A 6,031-nucleotide genomic window follows, 5' to 3' on the forward strand; every position below is an offset into this window, starting at 1 on the left:
TGGGATTTTAAAAATTGGGATATGTGCACATTAGAGTACACATATCAATAACCATTACATATTGCATAGAAAGAATTTTCCAACTTATGTATCTTCAGGATGTCATTTGAATGATGATGCTAGCTTTTTTGAGATTTATCAAGAAAATCAATTATTACTCAAACACACAAAAGTCTCCTCAGTGTAAGAAGCTAATCTGCAAGCATGTGGCTGGACATAGTTTCAATTTTGGCCATCAGTAAGCAAAATCGCATTTGATTTATAGGAAGAACATGGATTTCAGAGTCAGAAAGTTCTTTGTTTTAGTCCTGGCTTGATTTCTTTGTTCCTTGAATGAGCTTAGACACCTTTTTAATTTCTCTGAACCTGTTCTCTCAAGATTAAAATGTAGTTAATAATTTCTTTGCCCATTTATTGTGAGACTTAAATGAGGTAAGACATGCAAAATGACCATTACAGCGTCTGTCACCTAGTAGCTTCCAAGATTTTTCTTTTTCTTTTCTTTCCCCCTGAAAACAGAACTTCAGAATCTTTTTTTCTCTCTTCTCAAAGAATAAGCATTAACGACACTTTTGCCAAAACCGTAAGCTAATAATAACATTCATTTGTAGGAATTCTAGAAACTAACTGCCACACTGAGACATAAAAGTTCAGCTAGCACATACACTCCAATTTTAGATTTAGTTGCTTGGGATGTAACTTGCGTATGAATCACCAAGGGGCTGGGGTGCTATCGAACAGCATGATAGCAGAAGAGCAGACTGTATTTACCTTAATCATCCTTTATTATCCTTCTCACTAGCAGAGCCCTGTGGTAAAGAAATCAGTTGCAAGTGCTACCAGAGACACACATCCAAGTGTCTAATAATATAGCTAAATGCACTATTAATTAGAAGCCACAAGATGGGCTGTCAAGAAGTCAGATTATCCAGCAGATTTTCCCACCTCTTTCTGTAAACCATTCCTTTTAAAGTATAAGTTTCAAGCTAAGTGTGTTTATAGGTATGGCATATTCCTTGCTTGTACTGAAAACTTTCCTCATGAAGAGTGGAATCTCTCTAATGAAGGGTGTTTTTCCTTGTAAGTGTGGCTTGTTTACAACCATAACACTTTCCGCATTGGAGCTTCTTTCTTCCCTTCTCTTTCCTTCCTTCTAGCATTTGACATCTGAGGATGCTGCTCGCTTTAGTTTGCACCATTATTTATTTCTTCTGTTTCCCCTTACGTGTTTCATTTTGTTATTCTCTTACATCTTGAGTATTGCTTTCACTTGGTTTGATTCTCATTATTCTCTAAAGTCACATGCTCGGGCATCTGAATTCATCAACTCACTTAATTCATGCAGCACCCTGCAGGGCAGTTGCTATTACCATCCTGCCACTGGATTTTGGTCCGAGTGCTTGAATCTCTCCACTCAACCAAAGGCCCATGTAGCATGATCAGACCCAGCTCATTGGGTCTGACCACTCTCTTCCTCTATACGTCAGGGCTAAACATGCATCCTATTAGGATTGTTTTGATGCTCAAATAAAATACATAGTAATATTGTTCACGAACCGTGCAGACTTTATTCATTTCTGAAAATATATTTTTCTTTCTAAGGCATTTTGCCTACAATTGTTAAAATTCGAAAATGCTACTGGTGAAATTCTTTTTGTAAACATGCTTTTTAATACTTAGGTAAGTGGTCTAAGCACTAAGTGACCAGTTTCTCATTCTCGGCGAAACCACAGAGCAAGGTGACAGTTGGTAGGGTGTTGGGCGGTGTCCTCAGAAAGTGACAAATGCTGTTTCATGTGTGGCTGACAGATAAAAATAATAATAATAATAAAACAAAACAAAACAAAACACCGCAGAGGAGGACGATGCTGCTTGTTAAAACAAAATAAACAAAATAAAAGAATTCTCATGATTTCCTACTTTATCTTCTCTAAATTCGTTGGCAATACATTCTAGGTTCTTTCAACACTTTCTCTGGCTTTTGGTGCTTCTAATGTCATTTTCCACTATTTGTCCACACTCATTCCTCCAGGATCTCAAACTGCAGGTGCAGCCGGTTAGTACTGAGCTTTCATGGCTGTGGCCCTGAGCCTGGATCTCCTGCTCATTTTTCATCCAGGACAGTGGTGACAGCCACGGGCTGCTGCATGGTGAGGACCGCGGCCTCTAGCCTCCTGACAGGCTGGTAACTTGGGACTCGCCTCCCCTCACTTCCACAGATCTGTGTGTTTAAATGCCTGGCTTAATCCACACATTTGCTAATTAAAGAGAAGGTGCTTTATCCTCTCAGTGGCACTTGGATGTCATTGCATCCGTCACCTGGCGATTCTTTTTTCTCAGAGACCTAAGCGTCAATGGCATTTTAAACCAATTATGAGTTTATTAGCAGTGCTAATTAGAAATAGCTATAATGGTGACCTTCCAATTTACGACAGTCTGCATAGGCAATGGCATTTTAAATTCAAATACATATTGTTATATATCACATCATTTTATATTTCTTTTCCATTTGGCTTGTTTGTGGGAGGTTGTACTTATAACGGCTAAGGTATTAGGACCAGGAACATCTTGGTTTCAGGCGAGAGACACTGAAAAAGTTATTTAACTTCTCACAGCTTTGGATTCCTCACGCTTGAATTGGGTTATCAGGAAGGGGGAGCATTTGACCTCTGTAGAGAGGACCCCTGACTACTTTCTCCAGTGCACCCCACTCTGCTCCCACCTCTCTCTATCATATGGTCTCGCTCTCCTGTCCTCATGGTACCCATCATCATCTGATGTGATGTTCTTTATTTGATCACTACGTTGTTACACAATGGCAATGCCAGCTCTGTGGGGGAGGCCGTAGTTTCTTCTTGAATTATTGGTGATTATCTCTGAGAACCATGTTGGCATACAGTAGGTGCTCTGTAACTGTTTGTTGAATGCATGAATAATGTATCCAGACACTAAGCACAATATCCGTCCTATAGCAAAACTAAATACACGGTGATTTAGCATTACTCTAAAAGTCATCGGAGCTTACGGTGAGAATTTAAGAGTCAGTAATAGGTTTTTCTTTTCCTCCTAAGGTTTAATGGGGTCCTTTGGGTTTCTACTCTCTGTTCTGCATTTCCCCTGTAATATCTCCTCTGGTCAGTGACGCGGCCGTGCTTCAGTCCCAGCACCGACACTTCTGCTCTCTGCCTCTCCCTGGGGTCTCGCTCAGGCGTGCAGGCGCCTCACACTCAGCGTGTCTCTCAACCTGCCCATCCCCCCACCCACTCTTTTCAGTTAGTGCTACCTGGCTTTACCCGATGCTCAAATTAGGAACTGTGAATCCGCCTGGATCCGCCGTCATTTACCATATCTGATCAGCTCACACTTTCTCAGAAATGTCTCTCTTTCCTCATTTGCCTGGCTCAGGCTATCACTGTCTCTCGTTTGGACTTTCATGGTAGCTCGTAACACAGTCAAGTTTTACTGAACGCAGTATCAGGACTTTGTATGCACGTAAGTATCCAAGAGGCCATGAGGTAGATGTTATTAATGATACGGTTATTCTACAGATGAAGAAAAAAACAGTGTTCTGAGAGGTTAGCAGTTTCCTAAATTCTCAAAGCTGCTAACTGTTACAGGCAGGACGGGAACTTCAGTCTGTCTGATTCCAGAGCCTCTGCCATCTTTTAGACCTTCCTCATTGCCACAGGATTTCTTTTCTTCAGCGCTTGTTCCAATCCAACTGCCTTCTCCTTTCCTCTGAATAATCTATTCATTATTCATCAGGGATAATATTGAACATCACCTCTTCTGCTCTTTCCAAATTTTGCTGGGTAGAAGTCAATGCTTCTGCTGATTCCACAGCACTCTGTACGTCTGTCACCTTAGCCCTTATTATTTTGTATTTTAATTATCAGCTCACACATCCTCGAGCACAGAAACCTTATCTCATTAATGTTTGTATGTATAATATCTGCACTTCGATTTTTATTAAAGGAATACTTCTATCAATACTGTTTGCTGAGGAATTTAACACTCTTTTATAGGAAGGCTATTCATTTTTCTACTGAACTATATTATATAATAAGCAATTTTGAATACTTGCTTTTTAAAGAAAGCACCCTCTTCCACTTTGGTTTTCTGTTAAGAGCATAGAGAGATTTTAATAAGCAATTTGTTTTCATTTTCCCTCAAATGTCCACATCCTATTTGGGATCTGGTGACCTCTAGTTACTCTAATATCTTTCTTCTTTCAGCCTCTTTTCTTATGCCATTCTACCTGTGTGAATCCTATTTTCCCAAGTCCTGCTTTCTGCTCAGCAGCAGGTGAAGTTCAGCACTAGGTTTCACTCCTCACTTAAAACATGAATTCAGATGCCATTTTTCATTTTCTTTGCCCGGTGATGGGAATTTCATGTCCTAGAGATAGGGAAGATATTTTGAGCAGTGGGATCTTATGATTTCTTTCAAATCACACCTCATTATGTCTTTGAAGAAAGCCTCATGTATCTCTTTTATTCCAAAATTGGTAAAAAGCCCTTTGTAGTTGATGAAATGATAGTGTGACTGATGAATTATAAATAGGAAAGTATTCATCTCTGCCAAGATGCTTGAATCTGAATTGTGCAAACCTCTGTCACTATCTCCTTTTGAAGATAAGACTTTATTTTTATGCAGAGACAATGAAGGCTTATCTTGTACATCATCAGAGTTTGAAAATATTTGTCTAAAAATAGAAGAAAATCATAAATACATCTGGATTATGATATCAGAAATCTAACAATATGTTTTTAATGAATTAATCTCAAAGTACTATGGATAAAACAAATATGTAAGAATGTGTTATTGTGGGCACATCTTTGTAGCCATTTGATAAATATTATCAATTTTTAAATTGTTATAATAAAATATTAATATAAAAATAGTCTAAGAACAATAAATAAGATTTAGGATATTATTAAGTTAAAATGATCTGAAAACCAATTTAATTGTCAGTAGCATGAAACATATTTCCATGTAGAATTCTTGAACAGATAGCACTTTAAGTTTAAATTCTGTTTTTCAGTTAAAAAATTCAGAACTGCCTTAACCAGTGTTAAACACAAAATAAGTAGTTTATTATCTACTTCTTCACGATAACATCAGTTTTTGGAGGAACGAGATGTAACAAGACATGCACTGCATGCGGATCACTGAGTTAGCTGTCCCACATTGTTATTTTATAGGAGAGGAAACTGAGGCTGACTGGTACTAAAGGTACGAGGACATCAGATGAGCGAACATGCACTAACCCGATGGCTTTGTACCTCACCCCAAAGCCTTTTGTTTCATGTCACCATGTGGCACCTTGTTTACCCAACATGAAGTAAAGGTGCTTAGAAAGCTGAGCAGAGGGACTGTATATGGGAGGTAGAATCAGTGCATAAGCACAACTGAATGTTCCAGAGGTACCCTATGTTGAATACAAGGGGAGCAATAAGTAGTAAGGAATGCTGGCTTTTCTAATTTCATTTATTAGTTCTATCAGTGTTTGGCCAGTTTAGTACCATTTGAATGAGAAGGGTCCAAGGAATTCTGACGCTGCTAGACCATGTGTATTATGTCCACGTGCGTGTAAACTTTCCTACCTGCCCATAAATATACTCATTGGCTGATGGAGTGAGATGAGGAGACTCTTTGAAACATGTGCAAAAAAATGTTTTTTTTCTGGTTTATTGTAGCTGGAGATCATCATCTAGTTCAGGTATATAAGACTTCAACCTGTATTCATATACTGGCATTTTTAAGAAAAAGTAAATAAAATTCAATGATTTAGGTAAAATTGGAATATTGTGGCAACACCTTTTACTTAACTAAGAGTATATTAATCAACCATGTACTTTTTAACAAAAATATTCTTTCGCACAGCTAATTTTCTTTTTCAGAAATGAATGAACCCCCAAATATTTATTCTGTTATAATAATCCTTTGTTTAATGAGAAGAATTCCAGTTAATATTCATTTTCATGTGGTACAGCATAGTTTCCTAGGCATTTAAAAATAGTAATGATAT

Source organism: Pteropus medius, unplaced genomic scaffold (assembly GCF_902729225.1).
Source record: "Pteropus medius unplaced genomic scaffold, Ma_sr-lr_union100, whole genome shotgun sequence".
Taxonomy (NCBI): Eukaryota; Metazoa; Chordata; class Mammalia; order Chiroptera; family Pteropodidae; genus Pteropus; species Pteropus medius.